This window comes from Loxodonta africana, chromosome 3, assembly GCF_030014295.1.
Source record: "Loxodonta africana isolate mLoxAfr1 chromosome 3, mLoxAfr1.hap2, whole genome shotgun sequence".
NCBI lineage: Eukaryota > Metazoa > Chordata > Mammalia > Proboscidea > Elephantidae > Loxodonta > Loxodonta africana.
This window is the reverse complement of record NC_087344.1, coordinates 140585251-140600098: the sequence shown is the minus strand read 5'-3', so window position 1 is coordinate 140600098 and position 14848 is coordinate 140585251.

Genomic DNA, 14848 nt, shown 5'->3' with positions numbered 1-14848 from the left:
GCTCTTCCTCTAGAGCTAACAGATAGAGAGCATAGCCCTGCCTAAGCCCTGAATCTGGCTGGACTCTTAGACTCCAGAAGGGTGAGACAATGAATTTGTGTTCTTTAGAGCCACCCATTTTGTGGTATTTTGTTACTGCAGCCCTAGGACACTAAGATAGTCTAGCATCAAAAAGACCTGGTTTTGAGTCCTATTTTTTTCCTCTTAATATTTGAATGACCTTGAGTGAATTATTAAAAAAAATTCTAAGCCTCAGTTTTATAAATTTTGACACTGGGGTGATAAGAAAAGTACTAACCTCATAGGACTGTTGAAAGGATTAAATATCATATTGCCTATGTAATGTAACCATTTCACTTAATTCAGTGCTTGATGTATATATACTAAGATTTCAGTGTTGTTGTTAGGTGCCATTGAGTTTATCCAACTCATCGTGGCCCTGTGTACAATAGAATGAAACACGGCCCAGTTCTGTGCCATTCTCATAATCTTTGATATGTTTGAGACCAGTGTTGCAGCCACCGTGTCAATCTATCTTGCTGAGGGTCTTCCTCTTTTTCGATGACCCTCAGCTTTACCAAGCATGATATCCCTCTCCAAGGACTGGTCCGTTTTGATAACATGTTCAAAATATGTGAAATGAAGCCTCACCATCCTTGCTTCTAAGGAGCATTCTGGCTGTACTTCTTCCAACACAGATTTGTTTATTCCTCTGGCAGTCCATGGTATATTCAATATTCTTTGCCAACATTGTAATTCAAAAGTGTTAATTCTTTAGCCTTCCTTATTCACTGTCCAGCTTTCACATACATATGAGGTGATTGAAAACACATGACTTGAATCAGGCGTACCTTAGTCTTTAAAGTGGCGTCTTTGCTTTTCAACACTTTAAAGAGGTCTTTTGCAACAGATTTGCCCAATGCAATACCTCATTTGATTTCTTGACTGCTGTTTCCATGAGCATTGATTATGGACTCAAGTAAAGTGAAGTCCTTGACAACTTCACTCTTTTCTCTGTTTATCATGATGTTGCTCATTGGTACAGTTGTGAGGATTTTTGTTTTCTTTATGTTGAGGCATAATCCATACTAAAGGCTGTAGTCTTTGATCTTCATCAATAAGTGCTTCAAGTCCTCTTCACTTTCAGCAAGCAAAGTTGTGTCATCAGCATATTGCAGGTTGTTGATGAGTCTTCCTCCCATCCTGATGCTGCATTCTTCTTCATATAGTCCAGTTTCTCAGATTATTTGTTCAGCACACCGGTTGAGTAAGTATGGGGAAGGAATACAACTCTGAAACACACCTTTCATGACGCTAAACTAAGTAGCATCCCCCTGTTCTGTTTAAACAACTACCTCTTGGTCTGAGTACAGGTTCCTCATGAGCATAATTAAGTGTTCTCAAATTTCCTTTCTTCGAAATGTTATCCATAATTTCTTAAGATCCACACAATGGAATGCCTTTGCATAATCAATAAAGCACAGGTAAACATCTTTCTGATATTCTCTGCTTTCATTCAAGATCCACCTGATATCAGCAATGATATCCCTTATTCCAGGTCCTCTTCTGAATCTGGCTTGAATTTCTGACAGTTTCCTGTCGATGTATATAGTACGGCTATAACCACTTTTGAAATATTTTCAGCAAAATTTTACTTGTGTGTGATATTAATCATATTGTTTGATAATTTCCACACTCTGTTGGACCTCCTTTCTTTGGAATGGGTACAAATATGGCTCTCTTCCAGTTGGCTGGCCAGGTAGCTATCTTCCAAATTTCTTTATGTAGGCAAATGAGCACTCCCTGTACTGCATGCATTTGTTGAAATGCCATAATTGGTATTCAATCTATTCCTGGAGCCTTGTTTTTTCACCAATGCCTTCAGTGCAGCTTGGACCTCTTCCTTTAGTACCATCAGTTCTTGATCATATACTACCTTTTGAAATGGCTGGCTGTTGACCAATTCTTTTTGGTACAGTGACTTTGTGTATTCCTTCCATCTTCAGTAGATGGTGACAATTACCATTGTGACTGGGATGTTCTCCACACAGCTGGAACTGTGTCTTATGCAGACTGGTCTACCTAAAGAAGAAAGTTCAGCAGAGATCTGCCACAATCCAAGAAATCCAGAAATCTGGTAGACTAGATTAAAGCATAGCAACAATCTTGAGGATGGCATAGTTTGGGCAATGTTTGGTTATGTTATATAAGGTCACTATGAGTCAGAGCTGACTTGTTAGTACCTAACAACAACAACATTCCCCTCCAGGGTCCCCTGGGTAGTACAAATGGCTAAAGTGCTTGGCTGCTAACTGGAAGGTTGGATGTTCAAGCCTATCTAGAGGTGCCTCAGAAGAAAGGCCTTGCAATCTACTTCTGAAAAATCGACCAGTGAAAATCCTATGAAGCACAATTCTACTCTGACACACATGGGGTTGTCATCAGTCAAAATCGACTTGACAACAACTGGTTTTTATTCCTCTCCAGTCTCCTGTCTCAGACTTTCTTGGAACTCATGAGGATCTTCAGTCATTGATGAAACTTTTTTCTGTAATGTTTACTGTTTTGTGATTGAGTAGAAATTGGCCTCGATGAAACTTCTGAAGTATAGAAATTGGGTACCTTCTTGCCCTTCACAACAGTCCTAAATGATAGAATGGTGGTATCCCCTCCTAGACTCTGGAGACAGGCCATCTTTGACTCTCAAGCTTTTCTCTCCACATCAGCAATTTCTCAAACAATAATTATTATCAAGGAAGCACACTTAGTTTCTTAGTCTAAAAGCATCTGAATTCAGGTTATTTGTTACTACAGAGTTTTCTCCTAGAATGATAAGTATCTGTCACATTATATTTTGGTTTCTAAATGGGCCATTTATGTAATTATCTCAGGACAAAGGAAATATTCAGTTTTTTTCTTTTTTTTTTGAAAGACTTTAAAAATAGTCTTTTTAGTTTTTATCAGTCCTATCAAGGTAAAAATATAGCAAGCTGGTACAGCAGAATAATTCAGAACAATAGCTTGTTCTGAACCTGTGATCAAATCCTATTTCTACTTCATGCAACTTGTGTGACACTGGAAAAGTTATTCACCCTTCTAAGCCTCCCTTGCATTCCACAAAATGAGAGATTGTAGTGTATTTAACTGTGTCAGAACAAAAATATGTGTTGGAATCCTAACCCCTACACCTGTGGATGATATCTATTACATTGTAATGTTATCACTTTCCATGTTGTTGTTAGGTGCCCTCAAGTTGATTCCAACTTATAGCAACCCTATGCACAACAGAATGAAACAAACACTGCCTTGTCCTGCGCAATCCTCACAATGTTGCTATGTTTGAGCCCATTGTTGCAGTCACTGGGTCAATTCATCTCCTTGAAGGTCTTCCTCTTTTTCAAGGATCCTCTAGTTTATCAAGCATAATGTCCTTCTCCAGAGACTGGTCCCTCCTGATAGCATATCCAAAGTTTGTGAGACAAAGTCTTACCATCTTCCTTTCTAAGGAACATTCTGGCTGTTTATCTTCCAAGACAGATATTCATTTTTTGGCAGTCCATGGTATATTCAATATTCTTAAATATTCTTTCCCAATACCATAATTCAATGGCATCAATTCCTCTTTGGTCTTCCTTATTCATTGTCCAGCTTTCATATGCATATGAGGCGACTGATAGCACCATGGCTTGAGTCAGGAGCACCTCAGTCCTTAAAGTGATACCTTTTTAAAAAAAAAACACTTTAAATATGTCTTTTGCAGCAGATTTGCCCAATGCAATGGGTCATCTGATTTCTTGACTGCTGCTTCCATGGCTGTTGACTGTGGATCCAAGTAAAATGAAACCCTTGACAACTTCAGTCTTTCCTCTGTTTATTATGATGTTGCTTATTGGTCCAGTTATGAGGATTTTTGTTTTCTTATGTGGCGGTGTAATCCATACTGAGGGCTATAGTCCTTGATCTTCATCAGTAAGTGCTTTAAATCCTCTTCGCTTTTAGCAAGCAAAATTGTACCATCTGCATAGTGCAGGTTGTTAATGAGTTTTCTTCCAATCCTGATGCCACATTCTTTTTCATATAGTCCAGATTCTCAGTTTGTTTGTTCAGCATACAGACTGAATAAGTATTGTGAAAGGATACACTCCTGACACACACCTTTCCACATTTTAAACCACAAAATATCACATTGTTCTTTTCTAACTAGTGCCTCTTGGTCTATGCACAGATTCCACATGAGCATAATTAAGTGTTCTGTAATTCCTGTTCTTTGCAATTTTACTCATATTTGTTATGATCATCTTCCATAATGCCATCTAATGTAATGTAATTGAAAATCAATTGAGATCATACCAGTGTAGAGTGGACTCTAAAACTATTTACTTCCGAGTTATAAACAGAACAGCTTAGACACATAGGCACCCTCACACAGGGGAAGATAGGTGCCATGTGAGGATTGTCAAAGAACAGAGGAATGCTTGCAACTACCAACAAGGAAGAAACTGACATCGCTGAGACCCTGATTTGAACTTTTAGTCTCCAAACCTGTGAAAAATAAATTCCTTTTCATTAAAGCCACCAACTTGTGGTGATTGTGTTACAGCAGCCCTAGGAAACTAAGACTGAGAGTGAGAGTAGCATCTGCTTCATGGTGCTGTTGGGATGGTATACTAGTTACCTAGGGCTATTATGAGAAATTACATATCACAAAAAAACAGCATAAATTTATTCTGTCACAGTTCTGGAAGCTAGAGGCCTGAAAACAAGGTATCAGCAGGGTCGGTTCCTTAGGAAGCTTCTGAGGAAAATCTGTGCCACGTATGTCTCCTAGCGCCTAGTGGTTTCTGGCAATCCGTGTCATTTCTTGGCTTGTAGCTTCATCATTCCAGTCTCTGCATGAGTTGACACACTGTAATCTTCCCTGTCTGTGCCTGGTTCTGTGTCTCCAAATCTGCCTCTCCTTATAAGGACACCAGTCATTGGATGCAGGGCCCACTCTGATCCCAGTGTGACCTCACCTTAATTTCCAAATAAAGTTGTCTTCATAGGTTCTAGGTGGACGTGAGTTTTTGGAGGACATAAGTTAACCCACTACGGATGGTTATATGAGAAATTAAAGGTAAAGCATTTTGCTTAGCATATAGCACCTGGAAAGTCTCTAAAATTTTATTTGTTGTGTTGAATCCCTTGAGAAGCAGACATCAAGACAAGATTAGATATACAAGAGATGAAATGGTGGATAGGTCTGTGAAGGATAAAAGGGAGGAAGCAGGTATGTGCCGGGAAAGCCTTCAGACCTCAGTGCTGATTTGATAGCTGAGAAAGGAAAGGGAAAGTGAAGGATAGGGCAGGGAGAATCTCACACTGCAGAACACTTCCAAGAAAGTTTTAGCTGGGCTAATGAGAAGTCTTCTAGCCAAAGTTGTCCTTTAGAGGTGTACTATGTCCCACAGGAATGGGCCAAGACTAGTACCTTGTCAGGCTTAGTCATTGTTGGGAGCAGCTGGGTAAGTGTGGCCTTTGCACACACATGATGGTGAATCCAAAGGAGCAGTAGCTGGGACTTCCCACAGCAGGAGATCTGAGCAAGGCATTTTCATAACCAACACAGTCATTTTTGTTGTTATTTTGGGATAGGTCAGAACAGGTCAAAGAGTTATGCAAACGAAGCCCTGCACAAGAGCAGTGGCCAAGGAGCCAAGAGGGGCCTGAAATCCAATTCCTATTCCAATTGATAAGTTGTACACATACGGAGCAGCTGCACCTGAAGGGGGCACATTTGCCTAATTCATACCAAGTTGTATCTGGGCAGGGGCTCTGGCCAAGATATTTTATGCTACACTAAAATATGGACCCTTTAAGGATAGTGGTATGCATGTGTGCATGTACAAATACAGGTGCCTTGAACAGTGTGATGAGATCCATTGGGAATTGGTATTACAAACTAGGAGCTCTAAGTGTTAACTTACTCTCTGGAGGAAGGGGAAGGATATGGAGGAGTCCTTACAACCCAAAATGTGAGTTTTGGTAATTAATCATTTGAATAGAAGAGTGTCTTTTCTATTGAAAGCAGTCAAAGTCATCACCTCGTGAGAAGGTAGAGTTCTAAAGACTTCATTTATCTCCGTTCCTTTGTACTCAGCAGTGTCTGTGAAAATGGCCTATAAAGTGAAAAGCATGTGGGAAGAGGCGCATGGAAGGTTTCTGAGGAAAGCTTTGTTTTAACACTAGGCATGATTCTCCATTTATTATCAGAGGAAATGATGTCACATATTCCCGACCTAGCAACAATGATTAAAAACACCTTTTCATTTGACTCTGAAACAGAAAGGAGTATAAGCAGTTACAAACAATCAGCCAGTGCCAGGCCTCCCAAACCTCAAGACACGAATGTAACAATACGTGATGGAGGGACTCTGGGCGGTGACCGACTGCAGCGTCATGGACCACAGACATCTGGAGCAGGTTTACCTGTGACGTTCTCCCACCATGGTTATGAATTAGTTAACAGTCTACATAATCTTCATGTGCTGCAGCTAAGATTTCAGGTATTTTAAATCTAAATGAAAGCACTTTGCTTATCCTGTGTAAATGGAACTTACAAACAGAAGTGCAATTTCATTTAATAGCTATAAACCATTACTCTAATGGTTTGACAAATGCCTGTGAGGATAGACTGCAATATTTCATCCAAGAAAGGACTGAATATTAAATAAATGTAACCTCCCAATGGGTTCCACTTTAACCCCCTACTAATTTTGGAGGGTGGATTTAAAAGCTGAAAGCATTTGAGAGTAAATGTTAGGGGACGGATGCAGCAGGTTTGGCAGTGCAGATTAGCACTTTATCCCAGTAATCACAAACCCTTTTCATCTTCCATTATCACTTCAAGCTCATCATTGTGAAGTGCAGAACTTAACTCCAAAGTTGGGAACACCATCGTTTCACGTCTGACATCCTGCTGGGGGGATTTAGGCAATTAACTAATTTCTCTGTTCTCTGCTCATGCTTATTATTTTTTTGAAAAAAAAAAAAAAAGACACTAAACATTTACAGACTTCATCTAGGTTGACGTCAATGGAGTCAAAAGTACATGCCCCAATAAAATGGAAAGCTGAGTCGCCTTTCGATAGTTCGAGCATATACCAAAGGCACCATCTCTTGAGTCAAAGAATAAAGTGTCATCAAGGGCCTTTCAAGTTACAGGCCTCTAAAGTTGGAAAATTTGAACTGTGTCTAGAACCAGAAAAAAAAAAAAAGATCTCTATCATTATCCTCTATAATTAAAAGATAGGTTTGATGTTGGCTGATTATTACAGAGTGAGAGACAACAGGACAATGTTCCAAGGGCAGATCTGTTCAAGGAAAAATTTGATAAGAAAAAGGGCAGTTTTCATGCTGAGCATAATAAAATTTGATAATAAAATATGATTCATAAGCTTTTTTTTTTTTCCTGAAAATGTATCACTTATATGTAGTACCAATGAGCATTTATTGTGATGTTCGAGAAAAATACTATTGGGGGCGGTCTGCAGAACTGATTGCCTTAGTAATAACTGCAGCAAAAGAGCAGCAGCTACAAACCTTTTAATTATAACTGGTTTGAAAAAAAAAAAAATCTGAAACTGCTTGTAGTGGCTGCTTTCATTCTGTCGTTTTGTTTTGTGTTTGACAAGAGAATAAATGTGCTGAAAACTTCTGATTACCCAATAACAATTACCAGAAAACCAATCAAAAGGCAATTTGGACTTTTAGAAAAGTGTGACTTACCTATCCAATAGAATTTTTCTTTTCTTTCCTTTTTTTTTTTTTAATCGAATTTGATGGTGTTAAAAAAAAATTTCACAGAAGCACAGATTTTTACTAATAAAATAAACCAATCACTCAAGCCAGAGACGATCTTTCACTGTTGGAAAAATCGTCCTTGTCACTACACCTATTCATTTCCTAAGACTCTTCTTGGTTCCCAGCTTTTCTTGTATTCGCTTGCTGCACCTGCAGCACACCAGAAACTGCTGTGAGGAGACCCTTTTCTCCGCAAGAAAGCAGGCATGGGGTGCAGCGCTGCGTTCTGATGAAAAAATAACATCCCTAGGAATTTTCTAAATTGCATAATGTTTCTTCAAATGACAGGAAAAAGATACAAATACATATAATGAGCTGATTTGAAGCATAAATTAGCCCCCTTCGTAGCATGATGGGGATTTAAAAAAAAGAGTACATGAAGGCTCCCTCCCCCTCTCACCTCTGTTATCCCCACCAATCCACCTGGCTCAACAGCACATCTCACGTGTCTGCAGATGGAACAACAGCCACCACCCAGAAACCACTGGCATATATATGGCGCCCAGGTGCTGAAACACTTTTCCTCCCCCAAAGAGCTTTGAGACACGTGTAGACACGTGCACACACACATACATACACACAAAGAGAAGCGTGAAGGGGTATTTTAAATAGTGAGCAAGTGTTCTCTTCAGCTTTGGAATAGACTAGCTGTAGTAGACAAATTCCTTCGTATCTCTGAATTCTTAGGTGCAATTACTAATAGCAATATTTTTCAAGAGAAGCCCATGTGATACTTGAAAGTTAAACTAGTTCTACGTCAAGAAAGAAAGAAAGAAAAAGCAGCCTCTGCTATATTGAGACTTGCTTTTCATTGGAAAGATGCTGAAGGCAGAAGTGTACGATTGCTTACCTTTCAATATTCCATTTGCAAGAACATCTTTTCATTGATCTCTGTCTATATGTCCTGGAAGTGTGTGGTGTTAATTTGTTTTTTGAGATATAGATCACAGAGCGTTGCTAACATTTAATGCTTTGCATTAAAGTTTTTTTTGTACTGGTTTATTTTTACTCCTTTTGCAGCAAACTCACATCTGCTATTGAAGACAGAACTTTATATGAATCCAAGCAGGCAAACAAAGAAACATCTAAGTTCTTTTGAAGGCTAAAGTCCAAATACTTGCAATGCAGTTTGTTTCACCGTAGAAATACGATGCTCTGATGTGTACGGTTGCTTTACTAATCGCTGAGTTAGTTTCATGGCAGATGGTGACAAATTCTTACCTCACTTATTGAACTCAAAAGAAAGATGGGATATCGAGATTGATATATTTGGCTAAGTTTTAAAACATGAGGGGGTTTTGAAATTAAAATTCTACTTCCCCTTCCAGTCAAATATAACAACAGCTAAGAGATTAAGAGGCTTTCTAAAATTATTTTTTAACAACGCTATTTTTTAGTGCTTCCTGCATCTGCTAGCCCTTTTACCAGGAAATTTATTACAATAATTTCTGCATTTAACCCTCCCAACAGCCCACCCCAATGTATATTTCCCCTATTTCACAGATGCGGCAACTAAGGCTCAGAGAATTTAAGACGATTCACCCATATTCAGGGGCAGATTATAATGTCTGCCCATTGGTTCAGTATTTATTCAAATTAATTCTGAATGTTTTGGGTAAAAGAAGGTGGTACTTTTAAATCTCACTGGGCTGATAAAACAGGCATTACATTGAGGGTTATATTACAATTTCCACGGCACTGGATCTTCATATGCATAAGGTGTTATTTTCTGACATTATGTAGTTTGATTTATTTTTATGGTAAGTCCATTGCAGGGTTTGATACATATTTAAACAAGAAAAAGGAAATTAAATCTTAAAAGATCATTTATATAGGATTAAAGAGGCTATCCTAAACACACACATGTGGATAAGGGAAATGTTAACTAAACTGCATCTCATATCAGAGTCATATTCTCTGCCTGCTTTTTTTTCTCTGAGTTTTTCAATCACCATTTTTTCCACTGAAGGAAAAAGGCATTTGGCTCATTCTTTTTAATAGACCCTGAAATACTAGCGATATTAGACTCTGTGCAAAAAATAACCTGTAAACCAAACCTGGTGCTGTGGAGTCGACGTTAACTCACAGCAATCTTGCAGAAGAGATTAGAACCACCCCACAGGGTTTCCAAGGAGAGACTGGTGGATTCGAACTGCCAATCTTTTCGTTGGCAGCCAAGCTCTTAACCACTGTCCCACCAGGGCTCCGTGTGCAAAATAGTTCATTTATTTAAAGATGTTTGAGGGAGGCCTCCATGTTTAAAAGCTTTAGAGTACCTGGTGGATCTGAGGTTATTTCAAAAACATCATTTTTTTTTTTTCTTTTTGTCTATTCAGGTACATGTCAAACTTTCGTGGCAAGGCACACATAGAAAATGATTCTATTTGTGTGGCTGCCCTAACCCCTCTCACTCCTTTTAGGGTCTGCCTGGCTGCCCTGAGGACTGGTGGTTCTCAGCACACGAATGAGCATTTGCACGGTGCGTGACAAACTGGTTGGGAAGCTCTGATTCTATTTGATTACTTGCTAGGGCTGCTTGATTTTCTAGACTTCAGATCAGAGATGTCTAAATGAAAGCTTGATCCTTTTCTGGGTCTAAATTCAAGTTTTGAAAAGCCATAACTCAAATTTTGAAGCCCCTGGGTGGTATAAATGGTAAATAAGCTTGGCTGCTAACCAGAAGGTTGGAGGTTTGAGCCCACCCAGAGGCACTTGAGAAGAAAGGCCTAGTGATCTACTTCTGAAAAATCAGCCACTGAAAACCCAATGGAGCACAGTTTTACTCTGACACACATGGGGTTGCCATGAGTTAGAATCAACTCCACAGCGACTGGTTTTGGTTTCCTTTAAATTTACACAGATTATTCCTCTCACACCCCCTTCTCTCTCCTTTACTCTCCTGATTGTACCTTGCTGGCCTACGGCTAGAAACCTAAGCTTACAACAAATCGCTCAATGAATTCTCCTAGGCAGAGAAGCTTGTGAACTCTGATCTGGCATGAGAAAGTGAAACCTTGAGTGAGCTTTCTGTAGGACAACTCCTGCCTAACCTCACTGGATCCTTTGCCTGTATTTTATTAAAAAACAAAACTTCTTTTACCATCAAAATATTTGAGCCATGCCATGTTCCTACATGCAGCAATGCAAGAGAAAGAACCAACACGATATTTTTGATACTTGGTATTATTTTTTTCTTCAGCTTGTGGTAAGAGGTCATGACTTGGGGTAATAGAATTGTGGCAGATAAGTTGGAACAGGAAACCCTGGTGGCGTAGTGGTTAAGTGCTACGGCTGCTGAGCAAAAGGTTGGCAGTTCAAATTCACCAGGCACTCCTTGGAAACTCTACGGGGCAGTTCTACTCTGTCCTATAGGGTCACTATGAGTCGGAATCGACTCGACACCGGAGGGTTTGGTTTTTGGTTTAAGTTGGAACAATGTAGTTGGAAATACTGTTTTTCTTTTTTCTTTACTTTTGCCATTTAATGACTAATTATTTTCAGTGATTTGAAAGTAATTTTTAAGAGTGTACATTGACTATGGAAAAGCTATCGTAAGTTATCATGAACAGTAAAAGTCTCTATTCATTGTTTTAGTATTAAGTATTGTTTTAACTGTGGTGGTGTGGTTTGTAGATTGGTTTCCACAAAATTAAATAAAATAGCCTCTAGAATATTGGACGTGTTAAAAATGCATTTTTTTGTGTGATTCTCCTCTCTCTCCACTTTGATGACTTCAATTATTCTTGTCCTTTAAATTTTGGTATTTGTTGAATTGCTTTGAACCAGAAATTATTCTTTCTCCCTGTGTAAGAGTTACAAGTGCATGTGAGTGTGTGTGTGGTCAGAGGAACGGTCTGCATTTCTGTAACTAGTAAACAGAACTGCCTGAGAATAAATTAAAAAAATTAGACTCCCTTTATTTTAGATGCTGATTCCTGTAAATATCGACTAGGTAATTCTGAGCACTCGACGGTTTGTGCTAGATGTGGAGAAAGGACCCTAAGAACTGAGATATCCAGATGTCAATCCAAATACCACAAGGACTAAAAATATGAAAATAAGAGAAGACCATCAGGGCTGGTTTTTATGATGCTGAAGAGAAAGGGTGTGACTCCACTCTTCAACGAAGGGGAGCTAGGGCTCAGATGGTACTATAAAATGTTGCAATTAGAAAAGGCATATTTCTTTTCTTACATATGTCATGTTGAGAATACCAAATTTTTATGTAAATAATGCACACGTTCTATGTTTGTTTGCCAACCACTTCTTACATATAGTTTTTAGCAGGTCTTGGTAGACGACCAGTGCTTCAAAAATGTTTTCTATCATGATATTATCGTAGAAATCCAGCACTGAGGAATGATAAGATGGGTAATGGGTGCAGTTAAAAAGCACAGGCACACAGAGGCAATAAGGAAAGCTTGCTTACGATGGATAACTATGGGTTCATGTTTGGTGTGGTAGACAGAATTCTAATATGAGCTCCCAGGTTTCTTGGCCCTTGATGTACGACCTCTTTCTCCAAGTTATTCAATCAAACACTAATTTAGGAACTGCTGTAGAGTTATTTTGACCTTAAGATAGGAAGATTATCCAGATAGACCTGACAGAATCATACGAGACCTTTAAAAGCAGAGGGTTTTCTCTGGTTGGTAGTAGAATGGAAAGTTAGAGATTCACAGTGAGAGAGGGACTGGGCATGAGGACCTGGCATATGGGTTCTAGTGCTGGGAGTGCCCCCTGGTTGACAACCATCAAGAAAACTGGTACAGCTGGCCCTTCTTATCTGTGGGTTCTGCATATGTAGATTCAACCAACCGCAGAATTGAAAATATTCAAGGGAAAAAAAAAGTGATGTGTAGCCATAGTCTACTGTAGCCTTCCACCATCTCACAGATCCTCAGGCTCTCTCCAGCACTCCTTGTTTGAGCATTGTTCGCCTCACACTTGACGTGTACTACGTAGCTAGGCCTGTGTTGGTTGCGCCTGTACTGAATATGTACAGGCTTTTTTTTCTTGTCATTATTCCCTAAATGATACATTATAAGAACTATTTACATAGTAGGTATTATAAGTAATCTAGAGATGATTTAAAGTATAAAGGAGGATGTGCTCAGGTTATATGCAAATACTCCTCCAGTTTATATAAGGGACTTGAGCATCATTGGATTCTGGTGTCCGAGGAGGTCCTGGAACCAATCCTTAGCAGATACTGAAGGATGACTGTACCTCAGTCCTCCACCCACAAGAAACTAAATTCTGCCAACAGCCTGAATGGACTTGGAAGTGGATTCTTCCCCACAGCGTCCACGTAAGAACTCGGTTCCTTGACATGTTGATTTCAGCCTTGAGATACTCTGAGCCAAAAACCCAGTCACACCATGGCAGACTTCTGACCTATAGAACTGTGACTAGTAAATAGATTGCAATCATTTGTTATGTAGCAGTAGAAAACTAATACAACTGGTAGTGAAGTGTGTGGAGGTGTGAAAGAGATTGGTTGGAAAAGATAATAAAAAGTGTCTGAAATTCAGAGGAGGATAAAGATGGAAGAACCTGAGCTTGTACTCAGAGAGGGGAATTTCAGCACTTGGTTCTTGAAATTGGAGGGGTTAAGGGTGATAGCATGATGTAAGCTGGGGTGACACTGATAAATGATAAAGGCAGTGTCCCTTGCATTTAAAAACCAGTTGCCATCGAGTCAACTCTGACTCATGGTGATCCCATGTGTGTCAGAGTAGAACTGTGCCCCATAGGGTTTTCGATGGCTGATTTTTCAGAAGTAGATTACCAGGTCTTTCTTCCAAGGTGGACTCAAACCTCCAAACTTTTGCTTAGTAGCTGAGCACATTAACCTGTTTGCACTACCCAGTGATTTCCCCCTTGCAGTTAAGGGGTGGAAAAACTTCAAAACCTCTACATCAGCAACGTTACAGCATGGATAGCCAAAATCCTATGGCCAATGGCAGGCTACTCTGTATGCTTATGGCACCCTTCATTATTGTTGTTGTTAGTATTAAAATATGACAAGCATTTCTCAAAGTAATTTATTAGTTCCTCTAAATTTAAACTTCTAGATTATTTTCTGCATTTCCTCCTAGCCCCCATGAAACGGTGAAAGATGGGCTTTATTATATTCGTTCTTATTTTAATTGCATTTTATACTTTCTAAATGATTTACTAACACTTTGTGATGAATAAGTAGTACTGCTATTTATTTTTAGCAACATACTACAAAATCAGAGTGCAGAGACTTTTTGCCTCAAACCAAAAGGTTCCTACACAAAGGATCCTCTTTAAGAAAGGTGTCAGAATGAAAATCAAGTTTTCATTCAAATAAGAAGCCAGGGAGATGACATTGAACTTGGATACTTCTTCCACTAACTAGTTACTTGACCAGCAACAGGTTTTTTTCTCACCTGTGAAAATGACAAGAATTGCTCTCCCTGCACCCTAAGGTCTCACCTAACTCTAAAGTAGATTACTAGCATATATAAAAGGAGCCCAGGTGGTGCAATGGTTAAGCACTCTTCTGCTATCCAAAAAGTTGGCAGTTCAAAGCCACCCAGCGGCTCCATAGGAAAAAGACCTGGTGATCTGTTTCCAAGAAAACCCTATGGGGCAGTTCTACTCTGTCACCTAACAACAACAGCATGTATAAAGACATTCAAAGTTTGGAGTTCAGTTATACTTCCTAAAGATAATGCTACATATTTTGTTGCTTCTTATAACATTTTTTAATTGTCTTATATTAACTATACTGGAAGAAAAGCAAAATGTAATAGTCCCAGCACCTCAATTTCAAGACAGAGTGTAGCTTCACAACATGAACTTGAATCAAACTCCTTATAATAAAGTGAGGCTGTTGAGTGAGTTAAACCTGAGTTCGAATCTCTAATCCACCTTTTCCTAGCTTTGCAACTTGGGGCAAGATACTTGACCCCTTTAAAGCTCTGTTCTTCTTCTATAAAATGGGAATGATCCTAAGGCTGTATGAAGATTTATT